The following is a 19,880-nucleotide window of genomic DNA, read 5'->3' on the forward strand; positions in this document are numbered from 1 at the left end:
CTCCCCCCCCCCCCATATCCATTATCTGCCCCCAGATGTGCACTCTCTGCTTCCTAACAGGTCCTGCCAGCTGTGGACGTCCCCCGCAGCTCCCTGGCTCCCACTCCTATCATTCAGTAACGCTGTCTCCCTTATCCAGCAGCAGTGCTCCCCCCCATCCATTATCTGCCCCCAGATGTGCACTCTCTGCTTCCTAACAGGTCCTGCCAGCTGTGGACGTCCCCCGCAGCTCCCTGGCTCCCACTCCTATCATTCAGTAACGCTGTCTCCCTTATCCAGCAGCAGTGCTCCCCCCCATCCATTATCTGCCCCCAGATGTGCACTCTGTGCTTCCCAACAGGTCCTGCCAGCTGTGGACATCCCCCGCAGCTCCCTGGCTCCCACTCCTATCATTCAGCAACGCTGTCTCCCTTATCCAGCAGCAGTGCTCCCCCCCCCCCCCCATATCCAGTATCTGCCCCCAGATCCTACCAGTTCTGCCCCCAGATGTGCACCCTGTGCTTCCCAACAGGTCCTGCCAGCTGTGGACTTCCCCCGCAGCTCCCTGGCTCCCACTCCTATCATTCAGCAACGCTGTCTCCCTTATCCAGCAGCAGTGCTCCCTCCCCCCCCCCCCCCATATCCATTATCTGCCCCCAGATGTGCACCCTGTGCTTCCCAACAGGTCCTGCCAGCTGTGGACGTCCCCCGCAGCTCCCTGGCTCCCACTCCTATCATTCAGCAACGCTGTCTCCCTTATCCAGCAGCAGTGCTCCCCCCCATCCATTATCTGCCCCCAGATGTGCACTCTGTGCTTCCCAACAGGTCCTGCCAGCTGTGGACGTCCCCCGCAGCTCCCTGACTCCCACTCCTATCATTCAGCAACGCTGTCTCCCTTATCCAGCAGCAGTGCTCCCCCCCATCCATATCTGCCCCCAGATGTGCACTCTGTGCTTCCCAACAGGTCCTGCCAGCTGTGGACGTCCCCCGCAGCTCCCTGGCTCCCACTCCTATCATTCAGCTCTCCCTGCTCTGCTAGCTCTGTCTCCCATATCCAGACCCTTACCCTCCAGACCTCGGGCCCCTGCACGCTCTCTGCTCTCTATCCCCCACGCCTCTGGCAAACCTAAAGATTTTGGCACCCAGGGTAGTTACTTCCTTTGGCATCCTCCCCCAAGGTTCCCTCTCCATCCCCCCCAGTGATCGCTGGTTCCCCTCTCCCTCACACAGGCTCTCTCCGTCTTGCACACACTCTCTGACACCCCTCCATACAGGCTGCCTCCATTTGTCTCTCCCTCACACATACACACCCCTTCACACAGGCTCCCTCTCTCACACACGCACCCTCATGCTTTCACACACACACACGCACACACACACTCCAGTCTCTTACAAATACATGCAAGCTCCCAATCTCTTACTCACATGCACACACGCACTCTCCCAGTCTCTAACAAATACATGCAAGCTCCCGATCTCTTACTCACATGCACACACACAGTCTCCCAGTCTCTAACAAATACATGGAAGCTCCTGATCTCTTACTCATATACAGACACACACTCACACACACACTCCCAGTCTCTTACAAATACATGCAAGCTCCCGATCTCTTACTCACATGCATACACACACTCTCCCAGTCTCTAACAAATACATGGAAGCTCCCAATCTCTTACTCACATGCACACACACAGTCTCCCAGTCTCTAACAAATACATGGAAGCTCCTGATCTCTTACTCATATACAGACACACACTCACACACACACTCCCAGTCTCTTACAAATACATGCAAGCTCCCGATCTCTTACTCACATGCACACACACACTCTCCCAGTCTCTAACAAATACATGCAAGCTCCCAATCTCTTACTCACATGCACACACACACTCTCCCAGTCTCTAACAAATACATGCAAGCTCCCGATCTCTTACTCACATGCACACACACACTCTCCCAGTCTCTAACAAATACATGGAAGCTCCCGATCTCTTACTCACACGCACACACATATACCCCTTCCTCTCTCAATCACGTAGGCTCACGTGCCATCATTCTGGCCCTCTCCCTCTTCAGCTGCCTATGGCTAATCGGCCACTCTCTTCAATGTCTTCCACCGCTCGTGGCCTGGCGGTCTCCCTCTTCTTCTGACGCGAGTGGCATGGGCCCCACTCCACCCACATCCCCATGCTCAGGGCCACTGACAGCTGTGTGCTCTATAACCCCTACACCCAGGGACACCTTGCCCCCTGCACCCAGGGAGGCTCTGAGCTGTGTCTTCTGTCTCCCCTACTTTCAGTGACCCTGAAGGCCCTGCTCCTTAGCTTCCTCACACTCGAGGGTCCTGCTGTGCGTGTTTAACTGTATCCACTGCCACCAGGGGCCCCGTTCTTGTATGATTACCAAAGTGCAGGACGACCGGTGTGGTGTTGCATCGCTCTGGCAGGACAACAGTCAGGACGCTGCTCCCCCAGTAACCTGAGCAAAAGTAAGGCAGAAGAAAGGGCACCTAGGAATAAGAGCAACAAAACAAGTAACGTTGCCCTGAAATGGTTTTACTTCGTTTGGGGCAGAGAAAGAGCACAGACGTCTACAGGCTCTGTTACCTTGAGCCCAGAATGACAGGAAAAACTGAGATTTAGCAGTAACTTTCACCCATGCCCAGTGAAACTCGGGCTTCTCGGAAACACCTTCCTCCAGGACCTCCAGCAAATGGCCTTCCATCCAGACTGCAAGACAGCATCCCAAGGGGAAAGAAAACAGCGCTATGCTCATTACCCAGTGACAGTGGGATACTCTGAAGCACGCTGTGAGATGGACAGCGACAGGGCTGGGATTAGAACTGAGGCACAGGGGGATAAAGTGACTCAGCCAGGGTCACACAGAGAGTCAGTGACAGAGCTGGGATTAGAACTGAGGCACAGGGGGATAAAGTGACTCACCCAGGGTCACACAGAGTCAGTGACAGAGCTGGGATTAGAACTGAGGCACAGGGGGATAAAGTGACTCACCCAGGGTCACACAGAGAGTCAGTGACAGAGCTGGGATTAGAACTGAGGCACAGGGGATAAAGTGACTCACCCAGGGTCACACAGAGTCAGTGACAGAGCTGGGATTAGAACTGAGGCACAGGGGATAAAGTGACTCACCCAGGGTCACACAGAGTCAGTGACAGAGCTGGGATTAGAACTGAGGCACAGGGGGATAAAGTGACTCACCCAGGGTCACACAGAGTCAGTGACAGAGCTGGGATTAGAACTGAGGCACAGGGGGATAAAGTGACTCACCCAGGGTCACACAGAGAGTCAGTGACAGAGCTGGGATTAGAACTGAGACACAGGGGGATAAAGTGACTCACCCAGGGTCACACAGAGAGTCAGTGACAGTGCTGGGATTAGAACTGAGGCACAGGGGGATAAAGTGACTCACCCAGGGTCACACAGAGAGTCAGTGACAGAGCTGGGATTAGAACTGAGGCACAGGGGATAAAGTGACTCACCCAGGGTCACACAGAGAGTCAGTGACAGAGCTGGGATTAGAACTGAGGCACAGGGGGATAAAGTGACTCACCCAGGGTCACACAGAGTCAGTGACAGAGCTGGGATTAGAACTGAGGCACAGGGGGATAAAGTGACTCCCCCAGGGTCACACAGAGAGTCAGTGACAGAGCTGGGATTAGAACTGAGGCACAGGGGGATAAAGTGACTCACCCAGGGTCACACAGAGAGTCAGTGACAGAGCTGGGATTAGAACTGAGGCACAGGGGGATAAAGTGACTCACCCAGGGTCACACAGAGTCAGTGACAGAGCTGGGATTAGAACTGAGGCACAGGGGGATAAAGTGACTCACCCAGGGTCACACAGAGTCAGTGACAGAGCTGGGATTAGAACTGAGACACAGGGAGATAAAGTGACTCACCCAGGGTCACACAGAGTCAGTGACAGAGCTGGGATTAGAACTGAGGCACAGGGGGATAAAGTGACTCACCCAGGGTCACACAGAGAGTCAGTGACAGAGCTGGGATTAGAACTGAGGCACAGGGGGATAAAGTGACTCACCCAGGGTCACACAGAGTCAGTGACAGAGCTGGGATTAGAACTGAGGCACAGGGAGATAAAGTGACTCACCCAGGGTCACACAGAGTCAGTGACAGGGCTGGGATTAGAACTGAGGCACAGGGGGATAAAGTGACTCACCCAGGGTCACACAGAGAGTCAGTGACAGAGCTGGGATTAGAACTGAGGCACAGGGGAATAAAGTGACTCACCCAGGGTCACACAGAGAGTCAGTGACAGAGCTGGGATTAGAACTGAGGCACAGGGGGATAAAGTGACTCACCCAGGGTCACACAGAGTCAGTGACAGAGCTGGGATTAGAACTGAGGCACAGGGGGATAAAGTGACTCCCCCAGGGTCACACAGAGAGTCAGTGACAGAGCTGGGATTAGAACTGAGACACAGGGAGACAGTGACTTATGCAGGGGTCAGAGAGAGCGAGAAATGCTGGTGGGACGAGTCTTGAATTCGTGTCTGAAGCATTCCATGCTGTGGTGCACCTCACCCCTTGCTAGTTCAGAGAGATGTCTCTTAGAAATTTTAGAAACATTTGTGGAAATATTAGAGATCTGGGCTTGAATTAGCTGGGATTGATGGCTGGCCGATTGGTGCTGCCGCTCATAACATTCAAACAAGTGCTAATTCCATTCCTTTGCGTTCCAGTTTCCAGGAAACCTTTCTTGGGACTTCTGAAAGAAACACAGTAGAAATGTTTGTGCTGTGGATGATTGCATGCACAGTTTCCCAGAAGGTGTTGTAAGGCATTCTTCATGGCAATGAGACAGAGCACTTGGTGTAAGGCCCCTGGACGTGCACTGAGCTGAACGTGATGCCGGGCAGAGCGGAGAACCTGCTACTCTTTCTCCAGAAACCAGGGCCATGTCCCTTTGGTTCCAGGGACGCTGCTGCCAGGGTCTAGAGGATTTCAGATCCCATGGATTAGGATTCATATCCAACTGAGCCCATGAAAACTGTTTCTCTGGGGCTGGCAAAATTGCAATAACGTGGACTGAAAAACCTCAGTCTAGAAATAAATTCATGATGGACTGGAATCTAACAGAGTAACGTAGTAAATGACAGGAAAAAAAGACTAAAGGTCCTGCCAGTCTGCCCAGCAAGGTGATTAGTATTGTAACTGCCGCTCCATCCAGGTTATCCCCAAGCCTTCTGCTAAGGGTAGCAACGGCTGCTCCGTGCAGGTTACCCCTTGCTTTCTTATAAGGGTAGTAACTGCCGCTCCGTGCAGGTTACCCCTTGCTTTCTTATAAGGGTAGTGACTGCCGCTCCATGCAGGTTACCCCCATGCCTTCTGTTAAGGGTAGTGACTGCCGCTCCATGCAGGTTACCCCCAAGCCTTCTGTTAAGGGTAGTAACTGCCACTCCATGCAGGTTACCCCCATGCCTTCTGTTAAGGGTAGTAACTGCCGCTCCATGCAGGTCACCTCCATGCCTTCTGTTAAGGGCAGTAACTGCCGCTCCATGCAGGTTACCCCCATGCCTTATGTTAAGGGTAGTAACTGCCGCTCCACGCAGGTTATTCCCATGCCTTATGTTAAGGGTAGTGACTGCCGCTCCGTGCAGGTTACCCCCAAGCCTTCTGTTAAGGGTAGTAACTGCCGCTCCGTGCAGGTTACCCCCATGCCTTCTGTTAAGGGTAGTAACTGCCGCTCCGTGCAGGTTACCCCCATGCCTTCTGTTAAGGGTAATAACTGCCACTCCATGCAGGTTACCCCCAAGCCTTCTGTTAAGGGTAGTAACTGCCACTCCATGCAGGTTACCCCCATGCCTTCTGTTAAGGGTAGTAACTGCCGCTCCATGCAGGTCACCTCCATGCCTTCTGTTAAGGGCAGTAACTGCCGCTCCATGCAGGTTACCCCCAAGCCTTCTGTTAAGGGTAGTAAGTGCTGCTCCGTGCAGGTTACCCCCATGCCTTCTGTTAAGGGTAGTAACTGCCACTCCATGCAGGTTACCCCCAAGCCTTCTGTTAAGGGTAGTAACTGCCACTCCATGCAGGTTACCCCCATGCCTTCTGTTAAGGGTAGTAACTGCCGCTCCATGCAGGTCACCTCCATGCCTTCTGTTAAGGGCAGTAACTGCCGCTCCATGCAGGTTACCCCCATGCCTTATGTTAAGGGTAGTAACTGCCGCTCCACGCAGGTTATTCCCATGCCTTATGTTAAGGGCAGTGACTGCCGCTCCGTGCAGGTTACCCCCATGCCTTCTTTTAAGGGCAGTGACTGCCGCTCCGTGCAGGTTACCCCAAGCCTTCTGTTAAGGGTAGTAACTGCCGCTCCATGCAGGTTACCCCCATGCCTTCTGTTAAGGGTAGTAACTGCTGCTCCATGCAGGTTACCCCCAAGCCTTCTGTTAAGGGTAGTAACTGCCGCTCCATGCAGGTTACCCCCATGCCTTCTGTTAAGGGTAGTAACTGCCACTCCATGCAGGTTACCCCCAAGCCTTCTGTTAAGGGTAGTAACTGCTGCTCCATGCAGGTTACCCCCATGCCTTCTGTTAAGGGTAGTAACTGCTGCTCCGTGCAGGTTACCCCAAGCCTTCTGTTAAGGGTAGTAACTGCCGCTCCATGCAGGTTACCCCCATGCCTTCTGTTAAGGGTAGTAACTGCCGCTCCATGCAGGTTACCCCCAAGCCTTCTGTTAAGGGTAGTAACTGCTGCTCCATGCAGGTTACCCCCATGCCTTCTTTTAAGGGCAGTGACTGCCGCTCCGTGCAGGTTACCCCCATGCCTTCTTTTAAGGGCAGTAACTGCCGCTCCGTGCAGGTTACCCCAAGCCTTCTGTTAAGGGTAGTAACTGCCGCTCCGTGCAGGTTACCCCCATGCCTTCTGTTAAGGGTAGTAACTGCCGCTCCGTGCAGGTTACCCCCATGCCTTCTGTTAAGGGTAGTAACTGCCGCTCCATGCAGGTTACCCCCATGCCGTCTGTTAAGGGTAGTAACTGCCGCTCCGTGCAGGTTACCCCCATGCCGTCTGTTAAGGGTAGTAACTGCCGCTCCGTGCAGGTTACCCCCATGCCTTCTGTTAAGGGTAGTAACTGCCGCTCCGTGCAGGTTACCCCCATGCCTTCTGTTAAGGGTAGTAACTGCCGCTCCGTGCAGGTTACCCCCATGCCTTATGTTAAGTAAGGGTAGTAACTGCCGCTCCATGCAGGTTACCCCCATGCCGTCTGTTAAGGGTAGTAACTGCCGCTCCGTGCAGGTTACCCCCATGCCTTCTGTTAAGGGTAGTAACTGCCGCTCCGTGCAGGTTACCCCCATGCCTTCTGTTAAGGGTAGTAACTGCCGCTCCGTGCAGGTTACCCCCATGCCTTCTGTTAAGGGTAGTAACTGCCGCTCCATGCAGGTTACCCTCATGCCTTCTGTTAAGGGTAGTAACTGCCACTCCGTGCAGGTTACCCCCATGCCTTCTGTTAAGGGTAGTAACTGCCGCTCCGTGCAGGTTACCCCCATGCCTTCTGTTAAGGGTAGTAACTGCCGCTCCGTGCAGGTCACCCCCATGCCTTCTGTTAAGGGTAGTAACTGCCGCTCCATGCAGGTTACCCTCATGCCTTCTGTTAAGGGTAGTAACTGCCACTCCATGCAGGTTACCCCCATGCCTTCTGTTAAGGGTAGTAACTGCCGCTCCATGCAGGTTACCCCCATGCCTTCTGTTAAGGGTAGTAACTGCCGCTCCGTGCAGGTTGCTGTAGTATTTTGTTTCCATCTTCTTGCCAATAAGGGATGTTCTGTGTTTTTCCCACACTTATTAAAATTCTGCTATTGTCTTTGTTTCCATTACCTGTTCTAGGAGGGCCTTCCATATATCCCCCACCCTTTCTGTGAAGAAAGATTTCCTGCTGTTCCTGAGCCTTCCTCTTTGTAGATTCACACTGTGACATCTAGCTCCACAGCTTGCTTTCCTTTGGAAAGGCTTTATTTGTGAGCTCGTATCTTTCAGGAATTTACAGCTCTGTATCCCATACCCCCCACTCCTCTAGGTTAGTCTCGTGTTATGCCTTCTGGTTGCCTTTCTCTGGCCCACCTCTTGCCTCTCTCTGTTCTTTCTCAGATACCTGGGGGGGGGGGGGGGGGACCTCACCAAGGGGCATTATCATAGGGGCATTATCACCTCCGGCCTTAGCCATTGTCTCGTCCCAACGTTTTGCAACTTTGGGATCTTCTGACACTCTCTCCCCAAGGTCTCTCTCCTGATCAGTGCACATCAGCATCTCCGCCTCCCCTCCCCACCCCCTCCTCCTATTTTTTTGCACCCAAAATACTCCACTCTGCACTGTTTTTCTGCTTTGAATCTTAACTGCCGAACATTTGACCACTCCTCAAGCTTTCTTTGTTTCAAGGTCTCACTCCCTCTTCCCTATCTAGGGGTTTCCCCCGCTGTTGCAGATCTTAGTGCCATGTGCAGAAAAGACAAAAACTTTTCCTTCCAGCCTTTCGCAATATCACTCGCAAAGATATTGAGCAGAGCCGATCCCCGAGGCACTCCACTGGTCACCCTTCTCTCCTCAGAGGGAGTTCCATTTACCACCGCCCTCTGTCCCTCAAGCAGCTTCTAATCCAGCCCAGCATCTTGGGAACCACCCCCATGCTTCTCTTTGTATTCACGAGCCTCCCAGGTGGGCCAGTGTCAAAGCCTTTACCACATCAAGTTCCTACCCTTGATCTAATTCTCTAGTCACCTCATCAAATAATAAGTCCCATTCGTCTGACACGATCTGCCTCGAATTAGACCGTGCTGCTTGGGACCTTGCAGGCCACTGGAGTGCAGATGCTTCACTCTCCGGGGCTGGCTCTACGGTAAATGGTGCCCTGGGTGAACATCGTTGCTGGCAGCCCCTTCCCCCAAATGATACTTGCCATGAATGAATGAGCAGAGGCGAGGGTGTACGTTTTCTCTACAGCTGAGCAGCAGCTCTGGAATTCATTGCCAGAGGATGTGATTAAGGCAATCAGTGTAGCTGGGTTTAAAAAGGGTTTGGATAAGTTTCTGGAGGAGAAGTCCATTAACGGCTATTAATCAAGTTGACTTAGGGAATAGCCACTGCTATTAATTGCATCAGTAGCATGGGATCTTCTTAGTGTTTGGGTACTTGCCAGGTTCTTGTGGCCTGGATTGGTCACTGTTGGGAACAGGATGCTGGGCTTGATGGACCCTTGGTCTGACCCAGTATGGCATTTCTTATGTTCTTAGGGGCATCTCCCCCCTTAATCCCAGCATCCACTCTTTGACTCTTGTCCCCTCCTTTTGCATCCTCACTTCTGCTTCTTACCCCCTACTTAGCACCTCCCCCATCATCTTCCACACCAGAAAATGCTGGTCCACGATTGATGAATATGCTTGCAAAGCCTGCACGAATGGGAAGGAAGGCTGGCAGCGCCAGCAGGGGCAAATACTGCTCCTCCCACTCTCCCAATGGGGTCGGGTCTGGCTCTGGGTCTGGGTCTGTGCTGCCTGAGTTGACTGTGACCATGGTCCAGCGGTGGCCTTCATGATACAGCTCCCTGGGTAAACCATCCTGCCCACCCTACCCAAAAGCTGGCCCTGTCACCATATCCTTTCTTCAGTGGAGTCTCCATTCATTTTCCCACGAGCAATTTTTTCACTAACCGGCCTTTAGTTTTCCAGTCCCATGGGAACCACTCCTGTCTCCAAGTATCTATTGAACAGGTCCTTCAGTGGACTTTCTCTGAGCACGTTTCGTATCCTAGGATGTCACGCATCCCGACCCATACTGTTGGGTGCAGACGCCTAGGCTGCCCTCATCAGATTGTACGTTTCAGTGGATCTGTAAGTGAACAGAAGCAGATTCAGCCTTTTTACGGTGCAAAGTTAAACACTGCCAAAAACAAAGAAGGAAGATATTAACCAAGTTTTAACCACACTGCTTTCAACGTAGATTATTTGTGAGGGGTATCAGCAAGCCAGTGACACGTATATTTATTTTTTATTTATTGTAAAGATTTTATATACCGACAACCGTTTGCACGTCGTATCGGTTTACAGATAACTTAGAACAATAAATATCAATTAGGCATGGCCTTTACAAAGAACAAAAAACAAGATTGGGAGTGGTCTACAGACCACTCCCAATCTTTTTTTTTTAATCACCTATGCCAAAAAGATTATGTCTTTATGTTGCAAATAAAACTACTTAATCCATAATGTTCAAAATTAAATCCTAAAAACACAATCCTGACATCAGCCGAAATTTCATGCACAAGAGAGTGCTTCAGGGGATAAAGTAAGAAATCACACTTATCTGTGGATGGTGCTCAGCAAGACAACAATACCCCAAAATGTCTCCCTGCGGAGGGTTGAGGGAGGTCAGCACCTTCCATTAGTGTGACAAAGTTAAACACGACATCTGTCTGCAAGTTTCAGTGTAAAATTACTATTCATTTACTGGTTTTTAGCAGACTGAAAATAATAAAATGGTGACTGTGGCATGTGTAAAAGTTTGGCCACTCTTCCAGTTGATCCATTGCTACTTATTTTTTTTTAAGTAGTTAATAAGGCCCAAAAAGTTGATTGACTCATTAGACCTTCAGATAGTCAGATGAAAACAATTCCATGGCTGAATATATACTCCGACCCTTCTAACCTTTCAGGTTGTAATTGTTGTTCTGTCTATTTTCAAGAACCATGGGCTCCTCTGAGTACTTGAAAATGAAGATATAAAACTCTTACAAAGCAGCTGAAGCCTATATAAGAAAACAAACTTCCAGCTAGCAATTTCAACTGTCAGAAACATTGTTAAAAAATGAAAATTACATGGAACTGCTGAGTTAAGGCAAGATACGAAAAACCAAGAAAAATAAAATTACTTAAAACTGTCCGATTCTGCAAAACTGAACCCATTGATCACAGCAAATGACCTGTCCACACTAAAGTGTTGCTTAATCACAACAATACTCTGCATGGGAGAGTTTATTTATTTAGATTTTTTTTATATTTTGCCCTGCTTTACAATATTGTTTTACAATAAACCCTGTTTATTGTAAAACAAGACTTTGTCTCTGTTATTTTTGCTGGTTGTAATGTAAACGAAGTGATAATTAACTTTGTTAGTTGAACTCCGGTATATAAAAGTTATAAATAAATAAATGAATAGTCCCCGACCCCTCATAAGAACATAAGACATTACCATACTGGGTCAGATCAAAGGTCCATCAAGTCCAGCATCCTGTTTTCAACAGTGGCCAATCCAGGCTACAAGTAACTGGCAAGTACCCAAATGCTAAGTAGATCCCATGCTACTGATGCCAGTAATAGCAGTGGCCATTCCCTAAGTCAACGTGATTAATAGCAGTTAATGGACTTCTCCTCCAAGAACTTATCCAAACCGATTAGTCTTAAATGTGCCACATGCTAACTTCATGGAATGCCCCCTAGTCCTTCTATTAACCAAAAGTGCAAATAACCGAGTCACATCTACTCATTCTAGACCTCTCATGATCTTAAAGACCTCTATCATATCCCCCCTCAGCAGTCTCTTCTCCAAGCTGAAGAGCCCTAACCTCTTTAGTCTTTCCTCATAGGGGAGCTGTTTAATCCCCTTTATCATTTTGGTTGGCCTTCTCTGTTCCTTCTCCAGTGCAACTATATTTTTTTTGAGATGTGGTGCCCAGAATTGTACACAGTACTCAAGAGTGCAGTTTCACCATGGAGCGATACAGAGGCATTATGACATTTTCCATTTTATTCACCAACCCTCCCTAATAATTCCTAACATTGTTTGCCTTTTTGACCATCACAGCACACTGAGCCGACAATTTCAAAGTATTATCTACTATGTTGCCTAGATCTTTTTCCTGGTAGCTCCTAATATGGTACCTAATATTGTGTAACTACAGCAAGGGTTATTTTTCCCTATATGCAACACCTTGCACTTATCCACATTAAATTTCATCTGCCATTTGGATGCCCAATCTTCCAGTCTTGCAAAGTCCTCCTGCAATTTATCACAATCCGCTTGTGATTTAACTACTCTGAATAATTTTGTATCATCTGCAAATCTGATTACCTCACTCGTCGTATTTCTTTCCAGATCATTTATAAATATATAGAAAAGCTCCAGTCCAAGTACAGATCCCTGAGGCACTCCACTGTTTACCCTTTTCCACTGAGAAAATTGACCATTTAATCCTACTCTCTGTTTCCTGTCTTTTAACCAGTTTGTAATGCACGAAAAAACATCATCTCCTATCCCATGACTTTTTACTTTACCTTGAAGCCTCTCATGAGGAACTTTGTCAAATGCCTTCTGAAAATCCAAATACACCACATCTATTGGTTCACCTTTATCCACATGTTTATTAACCCCTTCAAAAAATGAAGTAGATTTGTGAGGCAAGACTTCCCTTGGATAAATCCATGCTATGTCCCATTAGAACCCCTGGGTGCATACCATCTGGTTCAGGTGATTTGCGACTCCTTTTTTCTTCACTTGGAAAGGGGCAAGTTTGCCACTTGCACTCTGTGTCTCACTTCTTAGCAGATCTTTCAAGTTTCCTTCAAGCCCCATCTCCCTGTGATCCTATTTAATGGGTTTTGCCATCCTTTCAGGTCTGGTAAAATTGAAAAGAGAAAGCTCCTGGGACCTTTGTATTCTTTATAGATCATTGTCGAATTCTATTAATGACCAGCGTGTTGCAGTTTGATTTCTTTCCCTTAGTTTTTGCCACACTTTTGAAGGTGTTAGCATCCCGCTCTGTGATGGGATTTGGGGCCAGAGTTATGGAACAGGCTAAAAGCAACCAGGAAGTCTGATAAACCAGGCAGGCTCGCGCGCTTTAGAGATGGCGGCCTTCGTTCTTTGCAATCTCTGAGAGGGGAGAATCGGCTTCTGAAAGTCCGGCGGGACTTTTCCCCTGGTTGCAGCAAAGGTCCGGCAGCCTGCGGCGCAGAAATGTCTGCTCCCATGATCTATTCCCGTGGAATTTTTTTTTTTAACTTCTGCCCTTGAAGTCGCAGGAAGCGAATTTAGCTCGGGATCCTTAAGGCCTTAATAGCTGTCTCTTTTATAAAACCTTAAGGATATACCTAAATAACAGTCTCTCATTTAGATAAAGTATTTTGAAGCTTTGTAGAATGTATTCATTGCAGTTTTTATTATGATTTTGCGACCTTATGCTATGTTTATTACGCATGCCCGATGTATTGCTTCTCTGCTCTGACTTTTGTGATTTTTTTTTTAACTGATTGTATTTTGGTTTTGTAGTTGTGTGTGTATTTTTTTTTTCTTGCTCCCCTCCTCGAGCCTTGAAAAGCGGGTTATTAATTCTATAAATAAATAACAACGATAGGAAACAGAAGCCGTGGGCAAACGCGGGGCCCTTTCCGGATGGCGCCGGGTGACCTGAGGGTGGCGGCTTTTTGCCCTTCTTGTGCCTGAAGCCCGAGTCTTGTCCTTAGCGTTTTGGGGGGAAGGCCCCCAGGAGGCTCATCCTGCTGCAGGATGGTTGCAAGCCCATGGCAGCCAGAGCCTGCCCTTGGACGTGCACATCGATATCTGCTCGAACGTCCCTCAGCCGGTTGCACTCTACTCACGGTGACGGTGTCCCTAAAGGAACAGGTGGCACAAGAGTTGCTGCTGGGAATTGGAGGGAAAACGAGCACGTGGCTGTAACGTAGGTTACCCTCGGTGCATGCGTCCATTGCTACTTGGCACTTGCTGTAATCCCTATTTTGATAGCTTGGCTCGTGCACGTGCGGTTACGGAATAAACACGATCTGGAAAAACGAAGAGAGGATTTGCATTTCTGGAGCAGCGACGTGGGCTCCTGCTGCCCTTCCGCCTCTCCCCGTGGTGGGAGGCCCTGAGGGCCTGGATGGAGTTCAGGTTACGGTGGTCTCTGATGCCTGGGAAGCTGCCGATCACCCCGGGTGAAGCGATGCCCCGGAGATCTGTATCTGCTCGGTTCTGGCAGTGCTCCCCCTATCCCTGCCCCCGCTGGGGATGGGTGGCAGGAAAGGAACCTCCCCCTCTGCCCTGCTCTTCCTCCGAGTATTGCAGGCCTTCGGGGGATCGTCCTCTGCTCAGAGCCTGCGCTTGCATCCTCGGCAAAGGATCGGGATTCGTTCCATCTGAAGAGGACCCACACTATCCCGGTGCTGCCTACCAAAGATCAACAGCTGAATGTCCAGCTCCCGCCCTGGTCGCAGGGGGTCAGATTTTGGGTGTGAATGTCCAGCTCCCGCCCTGGTCGCAGGGGGTCAGATTTTGGGTGTGAATGTCCAGCTCCCGCCCTGGTCATAGGGGATCAGGTTTGGGGTGTGAATGTCCAGCTCCCGCCCTGGTTGCAGGGGTCAGGTTTGGGGTGTGAATGTCCAGCTCCTGCCGTGGTCGCAGGGGGTCAGGTTTTGGGTGTGAATGTCCAGCTCCCACCCTGGTTGCAGGGGTCAGGTTTGGGGTGTGAATGTCCAGCTCCCACCCTGGTCACAGGAGGTCAGGTTTTGGGTGTGAATGTCCAGCTCCCGCCCTGGTCGCAGGGGATCAGGTTTTGGGTGTGAATGTCCAGCTCCTGCCCTGGTCGCAGGGGATCAGGTTTTGGATGTGAATGTCCAGTTCCCGCCCTGGTCGCAGGAGGTCAGGTTTTGGGTGTGAATGTCCAGCTCCCGCCCTGGTCACAGGGGGTCAGGTTTTGGATGTGAATGTCCAGCTCCCGCCCTGGTCACAGGGGGTCAGGTTTTGGGTGTGAATGTCCAGCTCCCGCCCTGGTCGCAGGGGGTCAGGTTTTGGGTGTGAATGTCCAGCTCCCGCCCTGGTCACAGGGGCTCAGGTTTTGGATGTGAATGTCCAGCTCCCGCCCTGGTCGCAGGGGGTCAGGTTTGGGGTGTGAATGTCCAGCGCCCGCCCTGGTCGCAGGGGGTCAGGTTTTGGATGTGAATGTCCAGCTCCCGCTCTGGTCACAGGAGGTCAGTTTTGGGGTGTGAATGTCCAGCTCCCGCCCTGGTCACAGAGGGTCAGGTTTTGGATGTGAATGTCCAGCTCCCGCCCTGGTCGCAGGAGGTCAGGTTTTGGGTGTGAATGTCCAGCTCCCGCCCTGGTCACAGAGGGTCAGGTTTTGGGTGTGAATGTCCAGCTCCCGCCCTGGTCGCAGGGGGTCAGGTTTTGGGTGTGAATGTCCAGCTCCTGCCCTGGTCGCAGGGGGTCAGGTTTTGGATGTGAATGTCCAGCTCCCGCCCTGGTTGCAGAAGGTCAGGTTTTGGGTCTGAATGTCCAGCTCCCGCCCTGGTCATAGGGGATCAGGTTTTGGATGTGAATGTCCAGCTCGCCCTGGTCACAGGGGTCAGGTTTTGGGAGTTAAAAGCAGAACAATCAACCAAAGACTTTCTCTTCTACACACACAAAATCTCTCTCCTTGGCTCTCATCAGGGAGCCATCATGAACTGCTTACTCTAATTCTGGCTCTTATCAGGGAATCATTGCATGGATTCACTTTCCTTGCTCCTATTCCAGCTCTCCTCAGGGAGCCATCATGGCTTTTCTCCTTACTTCTCACCTGCTTCTTGCTAGGGAGACCTCGCCCTGTCCTCTTTCTGCACTTCTGGCTCTCATCATGGATTTATCATACAGTCTCTTTCCTTCCTTTGCATCCGGTTGTCCTCCGAGAGCCATCAGTGCAGCAACTCTCTCCTTGCTATAGCTCAGTATAGGAGGTTTCCTGCTGGGCTTGTGTGTGCTGACTGCCCCCAGTGAGTGAGTGAGGAGCTGGGCCCCAGGCCATTCCCAGATAGGTAAAGTCCAGTTAGGTAACTCAGAACCAGGGCCATAGCCAGGACTGGCTCAGCTCCCCCCCCCCCCCCCCTGTGACCTGGTGACCCGGTGACCCCTAATTGTTTGTGAGTGTTTCAGATCCCCTCTGGACGGCTGCTTCCTGGAATGGACGCCCTCAGGCCAAATGCTGGGACAGGAGTTAGTCCTCTCCCCTGATGACCCGAGCGGTAGAAGGAACACAGCCTGCTCTTCCTCATCTGCTTTCACTCTGCAGCGCCCTCGTGTCTGCACCAAAGAAGCGCTGTCCGTGTAATTTTTATTTTCTTACGTACACACTGGGGCGCAGGGGGTCCCCCGCCAGTGACCTGCCGTTTGCATGGCGCCCTTCATCACCTGAGCCGGCCCCTGGCGGTCTCGATCCTCTCCATGGGACGCCCCGTTCTGCCGGAGCTGCAGGTGTGAGACTCCCTGCCATGATCCTCTCAGAAGGTGCAGCGGAGGTAGGGAAGCGGTCACTGAAACCCTCCTGTAACAGGGCTGATGGGGGAACCCCAGCTGCCAAACTCAGTCTCAGCCCAGAGGACCTGAGGTCAGAGGTTAGAAGCCAGCCTTTTCCTTGGAGGTGTGACCTGGGAAGGAGGGTTAATGGTTTTATAGATATGTTTACCTTCCATTAATAAGTTACCTCCTCTTTCACAAGCAGTGGTAGATAAAATGTCCTTTGTCAGCACCCAGGTGCTGACTTGGCTGTGACAGAAGGTTCAATGTCTGAGAGCTGAGCTTAAACCAGAAGAGGGCAAGGGCCTTGGGTCTGCTACAGGATCTCTGACGTCAGGTCCTCCCCTGCACCTCTGCCCCTGCTAACCTCTTCTCCTTTCTCTGTTTTACTCATTCCTATCTCCCTGTCACTGTATGTTGCAGTACCAGGCTCCCCCAACAGGAAACACTGTAGTGAAGGGTGCAGGAGCACTGGGAGTGGGGGTGATCACAGCTCCTGCAGTCCCAGCCTCTCCCAGCAGGAGTCACTGTAGGGAATGGTGCAGGAGCACTGGGTGTGGAGGGTGATCACAGCTCCTGCAGTCCCAGCCTCTCCCAGCAGGAGTCACTGTAGGGAATGGCGCAGGAGCACTGGGAGTGGGGGTGATCACAGCTCCTGCAATCCCAGCCTCTCCCAGCAGGAGTCACTGTAGGGAATGGTGCAGGAGCACTAGGTGTGGGGTGATCACAGCTCCTGCAATCCCAGCCTCTCCCAGCAGGAGTCAATGTAGGGAATAGTGCAGGAGCACTGGGTGTCGGGTGATCACAGCTCCTGCAGTCCCAGCCTCTCCCAGCAGGAGTCACTGTAGGGAATGGTGCAGGAGCGCTGGGTATGGGGTGATCACAGCTCCTGCAGTCCCAGCCTCTCCCAGCAAGAGTCACTGTAGGGAATGGCACAGGAGTGCTGGGTGTGGGGGTGATCACAGCTCCTGCAGTCCCAGCCTCTCCCAGCAGGAGTCACTGTAGGGAATGGCACAGGAGTGCTGGGTGTGGGGGTGATCACAGCTCCTGCAGTCCCAGCCTCTCCCAGCAGGAGTCACTGCAGGGAATGGTGCAGGAGCACTGGGTGTGGAGGTTGATCACAGCTCCTGCAGTCCCAGCCTCTCCCAGCAGGAGTCACTGCAGGGAATGGTGCAGGAGCACTGGGTGTCGGGTGATCACAGTTCCTGCAGTCCCAGCCTCTCCCAGCAGGAGTCACTGTAGGGAATGGTGCAGGAGCGCTGGGTATGGGGTGATCACAGCTCCTGCAGTCCCAGCCTCTCCCAGCAAGAGTCACTGTAGGGAATGGCACAGGAGTGCTGGGTGTGGGGGTGATCACAGCTCCTGCAGTCCCAGCCTCTCCCAGCAGGAGTCACTGCAGGGAATGGTGCAGGAGCGCTGGGTGTGGGGGTGATCACAGCTCCTGCAGTCCCAGCCTCTCCCAGCAGGAGTCACTGTAGGGAATGGTGCAGGAGCGCTGGGTGTGGGGGTGATCACAGCTCCTGCAGTCCCAGCCTCTCCCAGCAGGAGTCACTGTAGGGAATGGCACAGGAGTGCTGGGTGTGGGGGTGATCACAGCTCCTGCAGTCCCAGCCTCTCCCAGCAGGAGTCACTGCAGGGAATGGTGCAGGAGCACTGGGTGTGGAGGGTGATCACAGCTCCTGCAGTCCCAGCCTCTCCCAGCAGGAGTCACTGTAGGGAATGGTGCAGGATCCCTGGGTGTGGAGGTGATCACAGCTCCTGCAGTCCCAGCCTCTCCCAGCAGGAGTCACTGTAGGGAATGGCACAGGAGTGCTGGGTGTGGGGGTGATCACAGCTCCTGCAGTCCCAGCCTCTCCCAGCAGGAGTCACTGTAGGGAATGGCACAGGAGTGCTGGGTGTGGGGGTGATCACAGCTCCTGCAGTCCCAGCCTCTCCCAGCAGGAGTCACTGTAGGGAATGGCACAGGAGTGCTGGGTGTGGGGGTGATCACAGCTCCTGCAGTCCCAGCCTCTCCCAGCAGGAGTCACTGTAGGGAATGGCACAGGAGTGCTGGGTGTGGGGGTGATCACAGCTCCTGCAGTCCCAGCCTCTCCCAGCAGGTGTCACTGTAGGGAATGGTGCAGGAGTGCTGGGTGTGGGGTGATCACAGCTCCTGCAGTCCCAGCCTCTCCCAGCAGGTGTCACTGTAGGGAATGGTGCAGGAGCACTGGGTGTGGGGTTGATCACAGCTCCTGCAGTCCCAGCCTCTCCCAGCAGGAGTCACTGTAGGGAATGGTGCAGGAGCACTGGGTGTGGGGTTGATCACAGCTCCTGCAGTCCCAGCCTCTCCCAGCAGGAGTCACTGTAGGGAATGGTGCAGGAGCGCTGGGTGTGGAGGGTGATCACAGCTCCTGCAGTCCCAGCCTCTCCCAGCAGGAGTCACTGTAGGGAATGGCGCAGGAGCGCCGGGTGTGGGGTGATCACAGCTCCTGCAGTCCCAGCCTCCCTCAGCAGGAGTCACTGCAGGGAATGGCGCAGGAGCACTGGGTGTGGGGGTGATCACAGCTCCTGCAGTCCCAGCCTCTCCCAGCAGGTGTCACTGTAGGGAATGGTGCAGGAGCACTGGGTGTGGGGGTGATCACAGCTCCTGCAGTCCCAGCCTCTCCCAGCAGGTGTCACTGTAGGGAATGGTGCAGGAGCGCTGGGTGTGGGGTTGATCACAGCTCCTGCAGTCCCAGCCTCTCCCAGCAGGAGTCACTGTAGGGAATGGTGCAGGAGCACTGGGTGTGGGGTTGATCACAGCTCCTGCAGTCCCAGCCTCTCCCAGCAGGAGTCACTGTAGGGAATGGTGCAGGAGCGCTGGGTGTGGAGGGTGATCACAGCTCCTGCAGTCCCAGCCTCTCCCAGCAGGAGTCACTGTAGGGAATGGCGCAGAAGCGCTGGGTGTGGGGTGATCACAGCTCCTGCAGTCCCAGCCTCCCTCAGCAGGAGTCACTGCAGGGAATGGCGCAGGAGCACTGGGTGTGGGGGTGATCACAGCTCCTGCAGTCCCAGCCTCTCCCAGCAGGTGTCACTGTAGGGAATGGTGCAGGAGCACTGGGTGTGGGGGTGATCACAGCTCCTGCAGTCCCAGCCTCTCCCAGCAGGTGTCACTGTAGGGAATGGTGCAGGAGCGCTGGGTGTGGGGTTGATCACAGCTCCTGCAGTCCCAGCCTCTCCCAGCAGGAGTCACTGTAGGGAATGGTGCAGGAGCACTGGGTGTGGGGTTGATCACAGCTCCTGCAGTCCCAGCCTCTCCCAGCAGGAGTCACTGTAGGGAATGGCGCAGAAGCGCTGGGTGTGGGGTGATCACAGCTCCTGCAGTCCCAGCCTCCCTCAGCAGGAGTCACTGCAGGGAATGGCGCAGGAGCACTGGGTGTGGGGGTGATCACAGCTCCTGCAGTCCCAGCCTCTCCCAGCAGGTGTCACTGTAGGGAATGGTGCAGGAGCGCTGGGTGTGGGGTGATCACTACTCTTGCAGTCCCAGCCTCTCCCAGCAGGAGTCACTGTAGGGAATGGCGCAGAAGCGCTGGGTGTGGGGGTGATCACAGCTCCTGCAGTCCCAGCCTCTCCCAGCAGGTGTCACTGAAGGGA

The 19,880-nt window shown here is 52.6% G+C and overlaps 1 protein-coding gene across 4 annotated transcripts in view; it reads left to right on the forward strand.

Moving 5' to 3' along the window:
- GPT (glutamic--pyruvic transaminase) overlaps positions 1-19,880 on the forward strand; it is a 152,828-nt gene that overhangs the window by 57,749 nt on the left and 75,199 nt on the right. The window lies entirely within an intron of this gene.

Source organism: Rhinatrema bivittatum, chromosome 2 (assembly GCF_901001135.1).
Source record: "Rhinatrema bivittatum chromosome 2, aRhiBiv1.1, whole genome shotgun sequence".
NCBI lineage: Eukaryota > Metazoa > Chordata > Amphibia > Gymnophiona > Rhinatrematidae > Rhinatrema > Rhinatrema bivittatum.